Here is a 22,092-nt window from a genome sequence, read left to right as displayed (position 1 = left end):
TCCCAGTCTTGGTACTCTTGTAGTTTCTTTTGTTTGCTCTGGCTAGTAAGTGTATCTGTGTTATCTAACCTTATTTTCACAGGTTCATTCCATCCTAAGCCAACTCAAGACCACAAGGTAAGTATATGCATTACAGTCATGTGTATGAGGAATTCTTGCTGATGTACATATTGTTTGCAAGAAGGACTTATGAGCATGAAGGTACATTTCCCACATACACATCTGTTGCTATCTTTTGCTCTGATGCATATAGCCAAGATACATGTAACACATTGCCTACTCTATCATGGTTATACTCTCACATTCTTCTATATTCCATATTCACATGATTGCATACATGTAGGGGGAGACTATGCTTGTTACATGTCTTTCCAAAGCTTTACTTGCTATTCTCTTTATCTTTATCTAAAGCTTTGATGTATGTTGCCATCAATTACCAAAAATGGGGAGGTTGAAAGCACAAGTGCTCCCTGGGTGGTTTTGGTAATTAATGTCAACATATCTCTTGTTGGACTAACACTTTTACCTAGTATATTTCAGACAAGTTCAACAATGGAGTGGCATGGACTAAAGGATGTGGAACTACTTCAAGATGCTAAGGACAAAGGATTGGCTCAAGCTTCAAGCTCAAGACTCTACATTTTATATTTTAGTGATCCAAGATCACATTGAGTCTATAGGAAAAGCCAATACTATCAAGAGGGGATGAGGTGTTGCTTAATGGCTTGCTTGCTCAAAGTGCTTAGTGATATGCTCCAAAGCACTCAACTACTTTCTCACATCCACATATGACCTAAGCCTAAAGTCAAACTCGGCCCCACCGATTCTTTCTATCCGACGCCACCGAGTTCAGATGTCATAGCCACTGCCACAAACCCTAGGCAAATCTGTCTCACCGATAGGGATCTCGGTCTCACCGAGATGGGCTTGTAATCTCTCTGTGTATGTCCATTATCAAAATTGGTCTTACCGAGTTTGAGTAATCGGTCCTACCGAGATGACAATGCAAACTCTCTGGTTAACTTATTACCAAAATCGGTCCCACTGAGTTTGTGTAATCGGTCCTACCGAGTTTGCCTGACCAACTCTCTGGTTAACTTATTACCAAAATTGGTCTCATCGTGTTTGTTTAATCGGTCTCATCGATATTACGTTATGCCCTAACTCTAACCATATCGGTCCTACCGAGTTGCATGTTGGTCCCACCGAAAACCCTAACGGTCACATTGTTTACTAAATCGGTCTGATCGAGTTTGTTGATTCGGTCCCACCGAGATTGGTAAATTGTGTGTAACGGTTAGATTTTGTGTGGAGGCTATATATACCCCTCCACCTCCTCTTCATTCGTGGAGAGAGCCATCAGAACGAACCTACACTTCCAACTTACCATTTCTGAGAGAGAACCACCTACACATGTGTTGAGGCCAAGATATTCCATTCCTACCATATGAATCTTGATCTCTAGCCTTCCCCAAGTTGCTTTCCACTCAATTCTTCTTTCCACTAGATCTGAATCCTGTGAGAGAGAGTTGAGTGTTGGGGAGACTATCATTTGAAGCACAACAGCAAGGAGTTCATCATCAACACACCATTTGTTACTTCTTGGAGAGTGGTGTCTCCTAGATTGGCTAGTGTCACTTGGGAGCCTCCGACAAGATTGTGGAGTTGAACCAAGGAGTTTGTAAGGGCAAGGATATCGTCTACTTCGTGAAGATCTACCGCTAGTGAGGCAAGTCCTTCGTGGGCGACGGCCATGGTGGGATAGACAAGGTTGCTTCTTCGTGGACCCTTTGTGGGTGGAGCCCTCCATGGACTCGCGCAACCTTTACCCTTCGTGGGTTGAAGTCTCCATCAACATGGATGTACGATAGCACCACCTATCGGAACCACGGCTCAAAAATCACTGTGTCTCCAATTGTGTTTGAAATCTCCAAACCCTTCCCTTTACATTCTTGCAAGTTGCATGCCTTACTTTCCACTGCTCATGTACTCTTTGCATGCTTGCTTGAATTATGTGTAGATTGCTTGACCTAGGCTAAGATAGCTACAATTCGCCAAAGACTAAAATTGGGAAAAGGCATAGTTTTTAACTGGTCAAGTAGTCTAATCACCCCCCCCCTCTAGACTTACTTCTCGGATCCTACAAAGGCGTCTGAGGGAGTACCGGATTAGGGGGTGTCCGGATGACCGGACTATAACCTTTGGCCGGACTCCTGGACTATGAAGATACAAGATTGAAGACTTCGTCCCGTGTCCAGATGGGACTTTCCTTGGCGTGGAAGGCAAGCTTGGCGATACGAATATGTAGATCTCCTCCCATTGTAACCGACTCTGTGTAATCCTAGCCCTCTCCGGTGTCTATATAAACCGGAGGGTTTTAGTCCGTAGGACGAACAACAATCATACCATAGGCTAGCTTCTAGGGTTTAGCCTCTCTGATCTCGTGGTAGATCTACTCTTGTACTACCCATATCATCAATATTAATCAAGCAGGAGTAGGGTTTTACCTCCATCGAGAGGGCCCGAACATGGGTAAAAACATCGTGTCCCTTGTCTCCTGTTACCATCCGCCTAGACGCACAGTTCGGGACCCCCTACCCGAGATCCGCCAGTTTTGACACCGACATTGGTGCTTTCATTGAGAATTCCTCTGTGTCGTCATCTTTAGGCCCGATGGCTCCTCCGATCATCAACAACGACGCGGTCCAGGGTGAGATTTTTCTCCCCGGACAGATCTTCGTATTTGGAGGCTTTGCACTACAGGCCAATTCGCTTGGCCATCTCGAGCAGATCGAAAGCTATGCCCATGGCCATCAGGTCAGATTTGGAAGTTTGAACTACACGGCTGACATCCGCGGAGACTTGATCTTCGACGGGTTCGATCCACAGCCGAGCGCGCCGCGCTGTCACGATGGGCATGATCTAGCTCTGCCGCTGAACAGTGCCCAGGAGGCCGCCTCACTGTCCGCTCCGACCCTTAGTTCGAAGCCGACTGCACCGATCCAGGATGGGTGGCTGGACACCGCCTCGGTGGCTGCAATCTCTATGGAGGTCGAGCCGAATACCAGTCTTGTCCTTTGCAAAGCTCGCGACTCCAAGGTGCCGGACTCCTATCCGGACTCTGAACCTCCTGCACCCCTGCCGATCGAACCCGATTAGGCGCCGATCATGGAGTTCGCCGACGCGGACATCTTTCAGCACTCGCCCTTCGGCGACATCCTGAATTCACTAAAGTATCTCTCTTTTTCAGGAGAGCCCTGGCCGGACTATGGTCAGCAAGGTTGGGATGTGGATGACGAAGAAATTCAAAGCCCACCCACCACCCACTTTGTAGCCACTCTCGCTGATTTAACCGACATGCTCGATTTCGACTCCGAAGACATCGACGGTGTGGACGAGATGCAGGAGATGAACAGGAATCGGCGCCTATAGGGCACTGGACAACCACCTCATCTCACGATGTATACATGGTGGACACACCTAAAAGAAGCGACGACGAGGAACAAAGGGACGCAACGAGGGATCGTTCCCTCGAAAAGCAATCAAAGCGGCGGCGTAAGCGCCGCGCCAAACCCGACCTCGACAGAGACCTAGCCACAGAGTAAGGCGAACCGGCGGACAACGAACGTGCCATCGAGCAACCATCTGAACAGGGAAATTTGGGTAAACAAACCGAACAACCTGTCCCCGATGAAGATAATAGTCTGGAGGACCTCACGCCGGACAAGTTGCTGGAGCAGAAGAACCTCCACAAAAGGTTCGTCGCCACTGCGCGTAGCCTGAAAAAGCAGAAGCGGAAGCTCAAAACAGCGGAAGATGCACTCAGAATTAGATGGGGCAAAGTACTCAACAACGCAGACAAGTGCGGCGACAGTCGTCACACAAAGAGCTATCCAAAGTGGAAATTACTGCCGGAATTTGATGAGGAGGCCTTAGAGCCCCCGGAATCAAAAAATAAAGAAGACACCCGGTCGGATAAACAACCCCATGGCCAACATAGAGCGGCAAGGGGCGCCGCACTCGAGCCAGCACGCGATCCGCGCAAGGATTCGCATCAAAAAGATGACCCAGCCAGATCTATCTACGGGCCAAGAAAGCAAGCTCTAGTAATAAATGCAACACAACAAGTATCCGAACATCACGGCACACCCAAATATAGGGGTTCCACACACCCCCTATGTTTCACCGATGAGGTGCTGGACCATGAATTTCCAGCGCGATTCAAGCCCGTAAACATAGAGCCATACGACGGAACAACAGACCCTGGAGTCTGGATTGAGGATTATATCCTCCACATACACATGGCTAGAGGAGATGACCTCCACGCCATAAAATACTTACCCCTCAAGCTCAAAGGGCCAGCTCGGCATTGGCTTAAAAGCCTTCCTGAAAACACCATCGGAAGTTGGGAAGAGCTCGAGGATGCTTTTCGGTCAAATTTTCAAGGAACCTATGTCCGACCTCCGGATGCAGACGATCTAAGTCATATAACTCAACAACCCGAAGAGTCAGCCCGGAAACTCTGGAACAGATTTCTTACTAAAAAGAACCAGATAGTCGACTGTCCGGATGCCGAAGCCTTAGCAGCTTTCAAACATAGCATTCGAGACGAATGGCTCGCCAGACACCTCGGCCAAGAAAAGACAAGAACAATGGCCGCATTAACAAGCCTCATGACCCGCTTTTGCGCAGGAGAGGATATCTGGTTGGCAAGAAGCAGCACCAGCGTCCCAAGTACATCCGAAGTCAGGGATGGAAACGGGAAACCACGACGTAGCAAGGACCAGCGTCGAACCAAGGGAAACAGCCTGAAGAGCACGGCAGTCAACGCCGGATTCAAAAGCTCTCGGCGGAATCAGAAAAAGCTGCCCCTCAAGGATAACAGGGACGAGCTATCTAACCTAAACAACATCTTGGACAAAACATGCAAAATCCATAGTACTCATGGGAAGCCTGCAAACCATACCCATAGAGATTGTTGGGTCTTCAAGCAATCCGGCAAACTTAACGCCGAACACAAGGGGCTCGACATACCAAGCGAGGATGATGACGAACCCCACAAGTAGAGCACCGGAGAACAAAAGAAGTTCCCACAAGAAGTCAAAACAGTAAACTCACTTCACGTGACAAAAGGGAAATACAGAGTGGCGCCTATAGAGATATGCGCCATACGGCCTGTCCCAGAGGAGTCCCGCAACTGGTTGTTACAACCAATCACCTTCGACCATCAGGATTACTCTAGAAGTATCTGGAACGCAGGCTGGACTGCCTTGGTATTAGATCCGATAATTGACGGACTCCACTTTACACAAGTCCTAATGGACGGCGGTAGTGATCTAAACCTGCTAGACCAGGACACAATCCGCAAAATGGGGATAAACCCAACAAAAATTTGCCACGGCAACACTTCCTTTCAAGGGGTAACGCCAGGCCTAGATACCCATTGTACGGGTTCTCTCCTGCTAGAAGTTATGTTCGGCTTCCCCGACAACTTCCGCCGCGAAAAGCTAACCTTTCACATCGCCCCATTTACAAGTAGCTATCCAGCACTATTGGGACGCGAAGCTTTCGCCCGCTTTAACGTAATACCGCATTATGCATCCCTTACGCTTAAAATGCCCGGTCCGCGAGGCATCATCTCATTAAAGGGAAATATCGAGTGTTCCTCGGGCACGGAAGACTATGCGGCTGCCTTGACAGCCACACATTAAACCAGCTTTACTCGTCAAAGCACCTAAATAGGTCGTTCAGACCCTGGACATGGCTAGACGAGTCCGGCGTAAACATACAAAGGCTTACTAGCCGCATACCCCCGTACAAGGGGCTCCGCGCGTATACAACAAGAAACAATAAAGCTCAATTCTACCCATTCTCTGAACTATACTTTGTTTATTTAATATAACAAAGATTTTTGCACGATTGTTTTCAACTAAGTTCCTCTATTTTATAGATGAACACCGTGCTACACCCGTCCAGGATATGGCACAACGGAGACACAGGCGCAGACGTGCAGCAGGGACCCATTCCAAGGATTCTTTTCAGATTAAGACCCTGCGTAAACCTTTTTTTACTGTCTCTTATTGATAACATCCCCTGGTTTCTTTTTATAACCGAGGAGGAGGCTGGTGTCTTGGCATGTGGCCACGTCAGAATTGTGCGCGTACCTGGACACCAGGGGCTTCTTACCAAGGGCGTTGTTCAGCCCGTTTTCATAAAGACCGGATACCTTAGGGAGTGTTCGGCGTCGCGAGTTTGGCCTTATATGCATCAGCTCCGAATCATGTCTTTGGTCAAATGTTGGATTTGCCCGGCTCCTGTGTTTTGCTGCCTTACGTTCCGCTCTATCGGTTAAGGCGGCACCAGGAGAACTACTGCGATTGTGCCCCGGTTCGGCGAGGCGAGCACCTCAGTAGAGAAAGCCGAAAACTGACTGTCATGATATAGCATGAGACTGGTCAACCACTTGATGACCCGTCGGAATCTTTAGGATTCCTCCGCATTAACGAAGGGTCGTTTCCCGGTCAGGCACACACGCGCCCTGAATTCGGGTGAGCGCGGTGCCACTAGGGGCTATATAGTAGCCCCACTGTCAAACTCCTATGGCTAAGTGAAAGTGATAAAGCATTATAGTCCGGTTGCCTAGTTCGATGTGCTATCACCTCCTTTATAGGACCAAGACGTTCGATCAAGTGTGAAAATGCGCCTTCTGTGAACACCCCCGCATTATATGTGTGGGGGCTGAAGCCGAAGACTGCCATCTTTCAGGTTATATACACATATACACTAACGGCCGCACAGGAGGTATTCTAATTCTTGAAAGCACAAGTATAAAAAGCTTTTATATTCCATCGAAACATTGTTTTACAATGATACATGTTATTCGAACATAACATCCTTCGAGCACTGCGTCTCTATTAAACGAGCGCCCTGCAGAACTTCCTGAAAATAGTGCTCGGCAGGTACTCGGCTTTCGTCCGAATCTTGGGATGCAACAACACTGGCCTTCATATCCGTCCAGTATGTCTTGACACAGGCAAGAGCCATCTGTGCACCCTCTATGCATGCCGACCTCTTCATTGCATTAATATGTGGCACCGCATGGAGGAACTGCTGCACCAAGCTAAAATAACTCTTCGGCTCGGGCCTTTTCAGCCACAGATGACTCACGACATGATTCATGGCGAGTCCGGATAACCTATTCAGCTCCGCCCATGCGGCCAAACGATCGGATACTGAAAGTGGGCGCTCTGGATTGTGGAACTGCGACCAAAAAAGCTTCTCCACTTCGTGGTCATTTTGATCGCGGAAGTGTTTGGCCGCGTCCGCAGCACTCGCCGCCAAGTCCAGTTAAGTGTTTGCCGCACTCCACTTCCGGTCCAACGGAGCATATTTAGGATCCCCGAACTTCATCCGCAGCATATAGGGTTTTCCAGCCGTGATATCTCCGGCCTGATGTAGCTCCTCCTTCATAGCTCTCATCGCAGAGCGAGCATCCTTGGCCTCGGTAGTGACCTTCTCTAGGTCCTTCTGTGCCACCCGATCTTCTTTTTCAAGAAGCTTGCAGCGGTCGGCAGCATTCTTCAACTTTTCAGCCATCTCGGCCATTTCCTTCTTGCTTTGGCAGTGAGCAGCCTGTTCGGCTTTCAGCTCTTCAGCCGCCTTTAAGACAGCCGCATCACTTTTCCTGGCCTGCTCCTTGGCTCGGGCAAGTTCTGCTCGAAGGTTCTCCATGGCAGCGGCACCATCTGCATCAAGCACATATGTTGTAAGGTACGGGCATCAAGCTCCTCTTACCAGGTGTCTTCGGAGAAATTATATACCTTGTGCTTCGTCAAGCCGCTTGTTGACAAGCGCGATGTCGGCATCTGCCACGTCAAGTTGCCGCTTTAGCTTGGCAAATTCATCAGTCCGGCCAACCGCCGGGCACTTCGCCACCTACATAGGAAAGGCGCAATATTATACCTGGGATTATGATCCTTGGCGCGCCGTCCTTTTTGACAATGCACCGAATCTCAGGGGCTACTATCTATACAGGGCGCATCTTATATATGCAGATCTGTCAAAAGGTACATCATTTCACGTACCTCAAAACCTATCAGTAAACTCCTGACGGCCTCGTACAATCCGCTCTCTCTGAATGAAATCCTTCTAATAGATGCTCGCCCGAGCAGATCCTTCAGCTCCTCCTACCGCGCACCGGACGGTGCCGGACTCGTCCGATGGCCTTCTCCGAAGGCCGGACATGGAGGGCCTTGGGGTCCATACGACTGCCTTCCAGCCCTGCCGGATTCGTAGAAACCCTCCATGACGACACCTCAGGGTCGCCCCCTCGCAAGGCAGTACGGCAGGGGGAGGTATTCCGCTCTCCATCATCTCCGGACGAAGATCCCCTGAAGACGAGCTCTACTGAGAAGGGCGGAGATCCGAACTACAAGGTAAAATTTCGGTTATGTTCCTCAGAAATAGAACGGGGATATCTCTCATTTAAAAAACCCCATCTTTACTTACGGCTCGGTGGAGAGCTGATCCCCTTGGGGACGCAATGCGACCGAGGCACCTCCCGGCGCCGGACCCTCTGACGAAGATTTCTTCCCCCGCTTTGAGGCCATGGCCTCCGGGTCATTAGAGGCGGTCCTCTTCGTCCCCTGGTTAGAGGAATTCTCGATTCCTCCTTTCCTGACAGCCTCCTTCGGGGAGGCGATAGCTTCCTTGTTCCCCTCTTCGCCTTCTTCCAAAGGCGCAACCTCCAGCATCCTGGTTAACACGGGATCCGGCGTAGTCTCAGGGAGGTGGGCCGGACACCTGATTAGCTTTGCTTTCGCTATCCACTCCTGTTTAAGGGGCAGCTCTTTTAAGGGCAATTTTATGATAAATATACGGATAGCGTGTCCGGGTACAGGGCTACTTACTTGAGTATCCGGGCGATTGCAGCTCAGACCTGCGTCCTCGGACGAGTCCGGACACATTGCTTGTGATCCGAAGAACAATTTGTACATCTCCATGGGTGTCGCGCCCACAAAATGTTGGAGGGCTCGTGGTCCTTCCGGATTAAACTCCCACAAGCGGAGGGGGCGGCGTTTGCAAGGCAGGATGCGGTGAATCAACATAACCTGCGTCACTACGGCCAGATTGATATCTCTTTCTAGGAGCTCTCGAACGCGGCCCTGGAACAAGGGCACGTCCTTGGACGGCCCCCAGTTAAGCTCTTTATTGACCCATGATGATAGCTGTGGTGGGGGACCCAAGCGAAAGGAAGGTGGCGCCACCCATTTGGTGCCCCTGGGAGCTGTGATATAAAACCACTCTTGTTGCCACGAGCCTAACTCCTCTTGAAAAGAGCCCTCGTGCCATGGAGCATCGGCAATCTTGCTTATAACAGCACCTCCACACTCCATGTGCTGCCCCTCGATCATCTTCAGCTCTACTTTGAAGGTTTTGAGCCACAATCCGAAGTGAGGAGTAATATGGAGGAAGGCCTCGCACATGACAATGAACGATGAGATATGGAGGATGGACTCCGGAGCTAAGTCGTGAAATTCCAGCTCGTAATAAAACATGAGCCCCCTCATGAAGGGGTAAATTGGGAAGCTTAGCCCCTGAAGGAAGTGAGACGCGAACACCACGCTCTCACCAGGCTTGGGAGTGGGAATGACCTGCCCTTGAGCAGGAAGCTTATGCGAGATTTTGCCGGTTAGATACCTGGCATCTCTTAACTTTAACACGTCTTCTTCCATAACGGAGGAAGGCATCCACCGGCCTTGAAGGTCGGAGCCGGACATCGTCGGAAGTCCGAAGCGCCTGAATCTGAAGCATTGGGTGTTGGAACTCAAGGTAAGAGGCGGATTTGATTGAGATTGAAAGAAAGGAGCCGAGCCTTGGTCTCTTTATAAAGAGGTTGAATACCAAGAGCCCTCCCCATGACCGTTTGGGACTCGCCTTCGATTGAGGAGACATACCAACAGGCACGATTGGGTTACCCATGCCCGTATTGATGAGAATCCCGGAATAAAGGGACACGATCTCTGCTTTGACAAGACGTGCCAAGGAAACCGCCTCGCTAAACGCACTGAGGTGGGACAGTAAAACGATTCAAGTAAAGGCTTGGTCGTGGCATGATGTCACACTGCGAAATACGTCAGCAGATTAGATTTATACAAACATTATTCTCTCTACGGTGGTATGTGGAACTTATTTTGCAGAGCCGGACACTATCCTTGTGTTCAAAATCTTCTAAGTATTCGGAGGAGGAACCCGCCTTGCAATGCCGAAGACAATCAGCGTGCCGGACTCGTCGTCATTGAAGCCTGGTTCAGGGGCTACTAAGGGAGTCCCGGATTAGGGGGTGTCCGGATGACCGGACTATAACCTTTGGCCGGACTCCTGGACTATGAAGATACAAGATTGAAGACTTTGTCCCGTGTCCGGATGGGACTTTCCTTGGCGTGGAAGGCAAGCTTGGCGATACGAATATATAGATCTCCTACCATTGTAACCGACTATGTGTAACCCTATCCCTCTCCGGTGTCTATATAAACCGGAGGGTTTTAGTCCGTAGGACGAACAACAATCATACCATAGGCTAGCTTCTAGGGTTTAGCCTCTCTGATCTCGTGGTAGATCTACTCTTGTACTACCCATATCATCAATATTAATCAAGCAGGCGTAGGATTTTACCTCCATCGAGAGGGCCCAAACCTGGGTAAAAACATCGTGTCCCTTGTCTCTTGTTACCATCCGCCTAGACGCACAGTTTGGGACCCCCTACCCGAGATCCGCCGGTTTTGACACCAACAGCGTCCCTTGCAGATCAGTCCACGACCGCCGCTTTTAGAGATGAGGAGTGGCGGCCCAAGGGCAAACCCCAGGCGAGGTCGTAAGTATCCGCATTCCCCAATATTTTTTCGTGCGACTTTCGACCTCATAGTTTGTAATGACACTGAACACGTATATGCAGTCCGGCCGGGTCCGATCTCGATGAGTCCTCTTCATAGGAGTCTCTGAATGAGTCGGAGATGAATTCGCTCCCGACGGCGACCTCTCCACGACCCGCGGATGACACCGAGGTGTTGTCCCGGAGGATGCCCGAGCAGGAGGCGACGGTTCCGGAGACGCCTCAAGGCCAAATCTTGGGCGCCGGACACATGGGGGATGAGAACCCCATGGATTATGCTGCCGGGAGCCATAGCAAGCCGGGCTCCCGGCCGGCTACCGCGCCGGAGCCTACAAAGGCTTCGGATTCCGGTAAGCAGCCCCTTGGGAATGGAGGCGAGCCGGCCGTGCCGATGACCTCCGCCCAGCCGGAGGCATCGAATAATTTGTTGGAAGTGCTTCGAGGCGCTTCCATGGAGGATGAACACCGTACCCATAAGGGTACGGTGATTGAGAAGGTGCGGTCTGCCAAGAGCGGATTGACCGAAGCCTGCACCAACCTGCTAACCGGCTTTGAGGTATAGAAAGTGTGAGGAAATATCACCTGATAGATAGTAGCCCCTGACGCTCTGGTTCATATTCGGAAAGAAAAGCCGAACAGAGGGTCAACTAAAAAAGGAACGCAGGAAGCTAATAGTATTTGTCTATATGAATTGAACAGGCACTGCTGCTGACCGCCGGTGCCCGCACGGCTGAGGTTGCCGGACTCAAGCACGAACTGGGGCAGGCCGAAGAAGAGCTCGGCCTTGTTAAGAAGCAGCTCGAGGCGAACAAAGGTAAGAGAGACCCCATCCGTATGTAGTACGAAGGACAAAAAGGTTGGTGATGCTAATAAAAAGCATCATGGCTTTTGATAGGGACAGCAACCGAAGTGACGGCCCTGAAGGAAGCGCTATCAGCGGCCAAAGCCAAGGCGGATATGGAGCGCACCAAGCGAGAAAAGCAAGATGCTCGGGTTGGAGAGGTGCAGCAAGAACTCTAGGACCTCGGACAGAAGTTTGGCTCCCTGGAGCATGACTACAAGACGCAAGCGTCTGAGCTTGCCAAGGCCATCCAGAGTGCGGCGGATGTGAAGGCCGAAGCCCAAAAGGCCCTCCAGGAAATCCAGGCGGCCAAGAAGATAGCAGAGGGTAAGGCATTCTTTATGCAAAGCAAGCATGTGGAGGAGTCATTTCTTTTACTTACACGAATCCGGAGCTCTCCAGGGGCATTTGCAGATCTACCGCGCAGCATTTCGGATGCTGCGAAGTTCTACCGCGCTGAAGAGGGGAGCTCTATGGAGAAGCTGTTCTGGTCCCAATATACTGGGATCGAACACCCGATGCCTCTGAGTGAACAGCTGAAGCAGCTGGTCGAACTCCACAATGCGGCCGAACAGGCCATGAGGGATCTTATAGTCCGGATGTGGCATGGCGAGCCCCTGCCTGGCAGCTATTTTGGCCTGGTGAAGCAGATGGTGCATGCATGTCCACGGCTAGAAGTTATCAAGCAGTCTGTATGTATTGAGGGTGCCCGACGGGCCTTTGCCCGCGCGAAGGTGCATTGGGGCAAGTTGGATGCTGAGAAGCTCGTGAAGGACGGACCCCGGGAAGGAAAGCAGCATCGCTGCCCCGAGAAATATTCTGATGGCGTCATGAAAGGCGCTCGTCTTGTAGCGAATGAATATCCGAAGAACATAATATTTGAGTGAATGTACTCATGCCGTTCGTGTAATATGAGAACGGGTTTATTTGTGTTATGCAACACTTTGTTTGATTTAAAATATTACCTTCTCCACGGTCGTTTATCAAAATCTGAAAGTAGGGCAGTTGTCGGCTTCCGCCCCCTTGTAAGTAGTACTGGGGTGTTCGTGGAAACCCAAACATTCTTTATCCAAAGTGTTGGTCCTTTAAGGAGATATTTGGCGCAGCGAACAAGGCAATCGGACTATTTGGCTTTATAACTCTCACTTGACCATAGAAGTCTACAATTTTAAATTTCGGCGAAGCCCCTAGTATTCGGAAAGCCGAACTGGGGCGCTATACACGCCTAAATCGGACGAAGCCGATTCATCTCCTTAAGCGGAAAAAATCTTTAGGGATTTTTGTACCTCGCGAACAGCGACCAGCTCTCGCCGCATCATGACGATCAGTTTTTGGCTTTCTCTACTAAGGTGCTCGTCCGGCAGAACCGGGACACAATCGTAGTAGTTCTCCCTGCGCTACCTTAGCCGATATAACAGAACGTAAGGTACCAAAACAAGGGAGCCGGGCTAACCCAACTATTGACCCAAGACATGATTCGGAGCTGATGCATATAATGTTATAAGTTCGGGGTGCCGCACTGTTGAAAGTGTTTGGACTTTCCTTGCCATAGTATGGGGCTCGATAAGAAGCCCCCGGAAAAATAGCCGTACCAGAACGTACGGATGCAATATTGAATAAAGATTCAACAGGAAATATGAGGACAGTAATAAGAAGCTGATGCTACGTACTACATCCAATTTATTTGGACACTACAACAAGGCGTAGGTGTACAATTATTGCATTAAGCGGAAAAAGTAGGATTATTTGACATATCCTATCCAAGGGCAGGCTACATGCGGGTATGTAAGAGCAGGTATAACAATCATTCAAGAAGACCACCTGAGTGTTCCCTTGTGTGCAAAAGCCTCGTGCCTCCCTGGTGCCTCCTCCATGATGAGTCTAGTCATCCGATCTCTTTTGGAGGAGCTGCCCGAAAGTAGGGTCCTGAAAAAAAAAGGTATGCAGGCCTCCTGGCGGCTGAACCGCACTTTGGCCGCATTGTGGTTTCGCCTCCACCTATGCCCATGGTATTGTGAGTGCGTAATTGTGCACGTGTGGTACGAATGCCGCTTGAATGGGGCTGGGGCGGAGGCCGGATTGCTAATCGAGATCCTGGCGTGCCTGACTGTCATGCTGCGGGGTACTCTGGACTCGCTTGACGGTGTTCGGAGATGTCGTTGCCGGATTGGTTGTTTGTCGGAGGAGGCTGCTTTGTACTTCTGTCGCGAGGGCTGCAGTATGTTCTTCCGTACGGAGGGAGCGGTCTGTATTTCCATTGACTGTTATGACCCCGCGAGGTCCTGGCATCTTGAGCTTGCGGTATGCATAGTGCGGTACCGCGTTGAAACGAGCGAACGCGGTTCGTCCAAGTAGTGTGTGATAGCCACTACGGAAAGGGACGATATCGAAGATTAACTCCTCGCTTCGGAAGTTATTCGGAGATCCGCAGACCACTTCCAGTGTTATTAAGCCTGTGCAGCGGGCCTCTACCCCTGGAATTACACCTTTGAAGGTGGTTTTGGTGGTGTTGATCCGTGACGAGATCGATGCCCATTTTGTGCACTGTATCCTGATAAAGCAGGTTCAGGCTGCTGCCACCGTCCATGAAGACTCGCGTGAGGTGGAATCCGTCGATGATTTGGTCAAGGACCAATGCGGTTGAGCCGCCATGGCGGATGCTGGTGGGATGGTCTCTGCGATCAAAGGTGATCGGGCAGGATGACCATGGGTTGAACTTGGGGCGACGGGCTCCATCGCATAGACATCCCTAAGTGCACGCTTTCGCTCCCGCTTGGGGATGTGAGTGGCATAAATCATATTCACCGTTTTCACCTGGGGGGAAATTTCTTCTGTCCTCCAGTGTTCGGACGTCGGGGTTCCTCGTCATCATCGCTATGCAGCCCCTTGTCCTTGTTCTCGGTGTTTATCTTGACGGCCTATTTGAACACCCAGCAATCTCTGTTAGTGTGATTGGCTGGTTTATCGGGGGTGCCATGAATCTGGCACGAGCGGTGGAGTATGCGGTCCAGACTGGACGATCCCGCATTGTTCCTTTTGAACGGCTTCTCCCGCTGACCGGATTTGGAGTTGCCGAATCCGGCATTGACTGTCGTATCCTCCGCATTGTCGCCATTATTTCAATGCTTGTGTCTTTTGTGCCGTGGCTTTCCGTTATTGTCACAGGTGTCTGACGTACCAGGGTTTCCAGGAGCGGTGTTGCTACTGTCCTCACCCGTGCAAAAGCGGGTCATAAGTGTCGTGAGGGCCGCCATGGTCTTCGGCTTTTCTTGGCCGAGGTGTCGGGCAAGCCACTCGTCGCGGATATTATGCTTAAAGGCCGCCAGGGCCTCAGCGTCCGGACAGTCGAGAATTTGGTTCTTTTTAGTGAGAAACCGAGTCCAGAATTTCCTGGCTGACTCACCGAGCTGTTGGGTAATGTGACTCAAGTCATCAGCATCCGGTGGTCGCACATAGGTACCCTGGAAGTTATCGAGGAATGCGTCCTCAAGATTTTCCCAGCTGCCAATGGAGTTGGCTGGCAGGCTATTCAGCCAGTGTCTACCTGGCCCTTTAAGCTTTAGTGGGAGATACTTGATGGCATGTAGGTCATCACCGTGGGCCATGTGAATGTGGAGAAGTAAATCCTCGATCCACACCGCGGGGTCTATTGTGCCATCGTATGACTCGATGTTGACGGGTTTAAACCCTTCTGGGAATTCATGTTCCATTACTTCATCGGTGAAGTAGAGGGGGGGTGTGGCGCCTCTGTGCCGGGCTATGTCACGGTGTATTCTGATTGGGTCTGGTCGGTAATGTCCGGCCTGGCCGGATTTATCAACATTGTATCCGGCATGACGATCGGTGTCATGAGTTGTGGCACGCCCCGTGATCCGTAGATCGTTCTTGGTTGTCCTGCGTTGTTTTCCAATATGTCTTGCAGGTCCTGGGTATTTCCCCGAGCCGTGGTGAACTGGCGTGGGGGTGCGGGCTGGTGTCTGGCCTGATAGCCTATTTTATCTCGGCCACGAGGTGGCCGGTCAGGCTCATCTTGCGTTGGATGTTCAGGCTCTTCAGCCTCTTGCTCTAGCGATTTATGCTTTGGGTATCCCCTGCTCGGGAGCTCGAGTCTGTATTCCTCGACCGCCAGGACTTCGGTCCATCTATCTGCGAGCAGGTCTTGGTCAGCTTGGAGCTGTTGTTGCTTCTTCTTCAGGCTTCTTGCAGTGGCTATAAGCCTGCGCTTGAAGCGCTCCTGCTCTATGGGATCCTCTGGTACGCCGAATTTGTCGTCACCGAGGCTCACCTCATCTTCGGAGGGAGGCATATAGTTATCGTCCTCCAAGTATCCGTCTGTCGCCTGTTCATCTGGGCTAGCTAGCATGTGTTCCTGTTCAGCTTGCTCGAAGGTGGGTTCATCAGGATCGTATTCCTCTTCGGCACCATCTGGATTTTCTTCTCCAGTGCCGGTATTGTTGTGGCGGGGCTTGGAGCAGCGTCAATGACGCCCATGTTTTCCTTTCTTCCCCGTGGGGTTTTCTCCCGTTGCCTCATTGCCATTGTTTTCTTTTGGAGTATACACCATATATATGTCATATGAGGAGGTGGCAGTCCAGCGCCCTGTGGGCGGTGGTTCCTGTTCTGCTCCCGCATCGTCGTCTATACCGTCGATGTCTTCGGAGTTGAAGTTAAGCACGTCGGTCAAGTCGTCGACCGTGGCTATTAAGTGGGTGGTGGGTGGGGAATGAATTTCTTCGCCGCCAGCTTCCCACTTGAGCCGAACATAGTTCGGCCAGGAGTCTCCTAACAAAGAGAGAGACCTTAGGGAATCCAGCACATCTCCGAAGGGCGAGTGCTGAAAGATATCCGTGGCGGTGAACTCCATGACTGGAGCCCAGTTAGATTCGATGGGCTCGAGTGCGCGCGATCCAGAACACACTGCCGGGGATGAGTCCGGGGGTCCAGAGACACAGATCCCTTTAGGAGAGAATTCTGTGTTCGGCTCCAATGCCGAGGAGTGTGCGGCCTCCGGGGCGGGGTCCATCCACCCGTCCATGGAAGGCACGACCCGCTCTGGAGTGAAGTCCAAAGCGGTAGCATGTACGATGTTCCGAATACTGCCCGACTGCCGATCTAGGTCGTGCACATCATGGTTGTTCGGTGCTCCTGACACAGGCCCGAATCCGTCGAGGATCAAGTCTCCGCGGATGTCGGCGGTGTAGTTTAGGTTTCCAAACCTGACCTGATGCCGGCCGTGTAGCTATCAATCTGCTCCAGATGGCCAAGCGAATTGGCTCGAAGTGCGAAGCCAACGAACACGAAGATCTGTCCGGGGAGAAAAGTCTCGCCCAGGACTGCATGGTTGAAGGTTGGAGAAGCCATCTAACCTTGTAGTGACGACACAGAGGAACTCCCAATGAAAGCACCAATGTCGGTGTCAAAACCTGGCGGATCTTGGGTAGGGGGTCCCGAACTGTGCGTCTAAGGCTAATGGTAACAGGAGGCTGGGGACACGATGTTTACCCAGGTTTGGGCCCTCTCGATGGAGGTAATACCCTGCTTCCTGCTTGATTGATCTTGATGATATAAGTGTTACAAGAGTTGATCTACCACGAGATCAGAGAGGCTAAACCCTAGAAGCTAGCCTATGGTATGATTGTTGATGATGATCGTGAGTCCTACGGACTAAACCCTCCGGTTTATATAGACACCGGAGGGGTTACACAAGGTCGGTTTACAGAGAAGGAGATCTACATCCGAATTGCCAAGCTTGCCTTCCACGCCAAGGAGAGTCCCATCCGAACACGGGACAAAGTCTTCTATCTTGTATCTTCATGGTCCAACAGTCTGGCCAAAGTATATAGTCCGGCAGTCCAGATACCCCCTTATCCAGGACTCCCTCAGTTGGGAACAGAGGCGAGGGAGCGAGTGGATTAGGGTAACTGACCCGAAAACCTACCTCGCGCTATATATAGGAGCCTGAGAAATCGACCGGGCGACCAGAGATCTATGAACGTCCGGTGTCGGAGAAACGTCTGGACAACCGAGAATCCATGGACGTCAGGCGCCTGGGCCAGGGAAAAAATTACCAGAGGGGATTGTACGGACGTCCGGATAGGCCGGACGACCGGGTTGAGTTCAACAGAGAGGTTTTTATGGACGATCGTGTATCCTTGGACGTCCAACACCTGGGCCAGGAAGGGATACCAGAGAGGATTTTACGGACGTCCGAATAGGCCGGACGACCGGGCTGAGTTCAACAGAGAAGATTTTACGGACGACCGAAGATCTACGGACGTCCGGTGTTGGAGAAACGTTCGGACGTCCGGTAATCCACGGACGACCGGCGCCAGAATTTGTGAGAGGAGTAGGTGCAATTGTTTGTGCTACTGATCATGCTGAGGAGATGATGATTACCATACATAGTAAGAATTTCTTATTAAGCAACTAGTATCCTATGCCAACAATAATAAACATATACCACTCAAATATTGTTCTAATGACACGAGTGGTGGCTAGTGCCACCATGTATGAGTATACGTGACATGTCACAGAAGGATTTGAACTTTGAGTGCATAATCACTACTCCGTCATGGAAAGCACCATAGTTAGATGTCATGGTAGCTTTGAGAGTGTTTGTTCTTTTTATGCATTTCATAGGGTGAGCATACTCATGAGTTGAGTGTCTCCCCCTACATATATGCCTACATCAAGATAAGACATTAATTTCATGCATGAATGGGTACTAGATTTCACATAATATTGTCAAGCTCCTAGATACCAAGTTCACGCCTAAGTCGACAAAACCTTGCTTCATCCAATGGTTTGGTGAAAATATCTACCAGTTGCAAATCTGTACAAATGTGATCAATGTGAATATCACCCTTTTCAACATGATCTCTCAAGAAGTGATACCTAATATCAATGTGCTTGGTGTGGAGATGATCCTTGGGGTTCTCAGCAATATTGATGGCACTTTCATTATCACATAGAAGAGGCACATGTCTATAGGTGATACCGTAATCCTTCAAAGTTTGCCTCATCCATAGTAACTGAGTTGCACAACTAGCGGCTGCAATGTATTCAGCTTCTGCGGCAGAGAGGGCAATACAATTTTGTTTCTTCGAGGACCAACTTACCAAGGAGCGTCCAAGAAACTGACATGCACCGGATGTGGACTTACGATCCACTTTGTCTCCAGCCCAATCCGCATCTGTGTACCCAATGAGATCAAACTTAGCATCCTTGGGGTACCATAGACCCAACTTTGGAGTGTCAACAAAGTATCTAAGAATATGCTTAACCGCCTTATGATGACTTTCCCTAGGGGAAGCATGAAATCTAGCACACATGCATACACTGAACATGATGTCTGGTCTAGATGCACAAAGATAAAGCAATGAACCAATCATAGAGTAGTAAATAGATGGGTCGAAAGGAGTACCATTTGTGTCTTCAGTGAGTGCAATTTTGGTTGGCATGGGTGTCTTGCATGGACTAGCATCAGACATGCCAAACTTCTCTAGGATATCCTTGAGGTACTTTGCTTGAGATAAGAAAATTCCTTCTTGAAATTGTTGAATTTGAAATCCGAGAAAGAACTTCAAATCCGCATTGAGTGACATTTCAAAATTCTTGGTCAATGAAGCCGCAAACTTCTTGCACAAATGAATGTTAGGAGAACCAAAAATGATGTCATCTACATAGATTTGGCATAGGATCAAATCACCCTTGTCCCTCTTAGTAAAAAGAGTGGGATCGATCACCCCTCTCACAAAACCGTCATCGAGTAAAAACTTCTTGAAATGATCATACCAAGCACAAGGTGCTTGCTTGAGGCCATAGAAAGCCTTATGAAGTTTATACACATAGTCTTTGTGAATGGGATCAACGAACCCGGGTGGTTGTGACACATATACTTCTTCTTGTAGAGGACCGTTAAGGAAAGCACTCTTCACATCAATTTGATGTATTGTAAAACCATTGAAAGCGGCATAAGCAAGTAAGATGCGAATGGATTCAAGATGGGCAACGGGGGCAAAGGTCTCACCAAAGTCCAAACCTTCAATTTGTGAGTACCCTTGTGCCACTAACCTTGCCTTGTTACAAATGATTACACCATTTTCATCTTGCTTGTTCTTGAAAATCCATTTTGTTCCACTGACATTGTGCTTCGTAGGTGGCCTCTTGGCTGTAAGTGCATCTAGTGCCCCTTAGTGATTTTGGTGTATTCAAGACTTATAGGTTAAGGGACTAATGTGTTTATGAGTGTACACAGGTCTATAAGTCTATGAGGAGTTTGATATTTACAGGGAAAGTCGGCCCCTAAAAATGAATATCTTCGACTGAAGATTTTGGTATTTCTGAAGACTTTCATGAAGACTTTGAAAGTGAAGAAATTGGTGTATCCGTGAAGACTTGATATTCATGCGAGGAATATGAAGCTTGAAGACTTTCGTTTTCATAGTTTTGTTTTTCTCTTTCTTGAGTCATAAGAAATACCGTACTGTTAAAGGGGGTCGAGGAAATACTAAGGAAAAATTTCCATGTGATGCTCAACTCAAAATCCTAAACCTACCAAACCCTTCGAGTGAAGCCTTTGGAAATCTCATACAGTTCAGTCACTTTCTTCAGTGACAGAGACAAAGTTCTTCTGGTCGCTGAGGAATTTGTTCTGACTGAGGAGTTAGGAATTCGCCAGTGCGGATTGGCTACACAATGAGGAACATGATAGCCCTGAGGAATTTGAAAGTCAAATTTCCGACCGTTGTTGAGCTGCGCGCCAGCTGTCCCAAAATATCTTATCCACCTAACGGTCATATCATTGAAGGGCATTTATGTCTTATCATGTCGGGCTGCTCCCTAGGCTATAAATAGCCGCCCCCTACAACCACTAGCTGGTTGGCTGCTCCGAGAGAAACTGACACTTGTCATTTGAGAGCAACCCATCCTCCGAGGACTTTGAGCGAAAATCATCGAGTGAGGAAAAACCCAAACCCAAACACCTAAAAATCCCAAAGTGATTGAGCATCACTGAAGAGATTGATCCTGTGTGGATCCGATGCTTGTTACCTTTGAAGACTGTGCTTCTTCCATACGGTTAGGCGTCATGGTCTAGAGCATCCAAGAGAAATTGTGGATCGCCGAGTGACCAAAGTCTGTGAAGGTTTGGAAGTCGCCTGAAGACTTACCACGAGTGATTGGACGAGGTCTGTGTGACCTTAGTTCAAGGAGAATACGGTGAGGACTTGGTGTCCTGAGCTGCGAGCTCAGCGACTGGGTGTCCAGGACTGTGTGTCCTCGAGTTTAAATACTCAGCCGCTCCAACCAGATGTACAACTGAGACAGCAGTTGGAACTGGTCTACCGAATCATTGTCTTCACCAACCTTACTGGTTCTATTTCCTCAACTCTTTCATTTCCTCATTACTGTGTTGAGTGATTGTTCATATCTGTGTTTGAAGACTTTGACTGAAGACTTTCTCAATTTCCTCAGTTCAATTTCTTCAGTCTGTTTGTCTTCATCTTGTGTTATCCTGTGATTACGCTTTCTGTACTCTGTGCTTGTCTTCATTTCATCATGATGACCATGCCTGTATTCTGCTATGCTTACTTCTGAGTACTTATTCCGCTGCAAGTAGTTCTTCGCTAAGGAATTTCCTCACCGGCAAATTCCTTAGTGAAGAATTCATAGAAATCACCTATTCACCCCCCTCTAGTCGATATAACGCACTTTCAATTAGTATGAGAGCAAGGTACTCCCTTGTTCTGTGTGATTTTGGTTTAACCACCTGGAGTTCTAGTTATGTCGACTGCAGGTATGATCAAGGTCTCCGCTGGGTGTCCTACCTTTGATGGCACGGACTACCCCTACTAGAAGAATAAGATGCTCATGCATCTTGAAGCAATTGACAACGATCTCTGGTATGTTGTGGAAAATGGTGTTCCCTTAGTCACACCTTCCCTGAATGCTGCTGATGTGAAGAGATTCAAGCAACTCAATTCTCAAGCGAAGAATATCATATGTGGTCATCTGAGTAAAGGGCAGTATGGTAGAGTGAGTTCTTCGGAGACTGCTAAGCTTATTTGGGATAGGCTCTCCAAAGTAAACGAAGGAGTCTCAACTCAACGTGACTCTCGTGTTGACGTTCTTTGCAATATCTTCAACATCTTCAAAAGACTCAACAATGAAAATGTTCAGCAAACCTTCGATCGCCTCACTGATATCTCAAATGAGTTCAAGCGCTCTGTGCCACTGACATCACCAACCATGAGGTGGTGAAGAAATTGCTGAGATCACTTGATTCTTCATCTGACACTCTGGCACTGATGATTCAAGAGCGTGCTGATTACAAGTCACTAGATCCCGCTGATATCCTCGA

This window comes from Triticum aestivum, chromosome 3B, assembly GCF_018294505.1.
Source record: "Triticum aestivum cultivar Chinese Spring chromosome 3B, IWGSC CS RefSeq v2.1, whole genome shotgun sequence".
NCBI classification, from domain to species: domain Eukaryota; kingdom Viridiplantae; phylum Streptophyta; class Magnoliopsida; order Poales; family Poaceae; genus Triticum; species Triticum aestivum.
Note: the sequence above shows the minus strand (reverse complement) of the source record.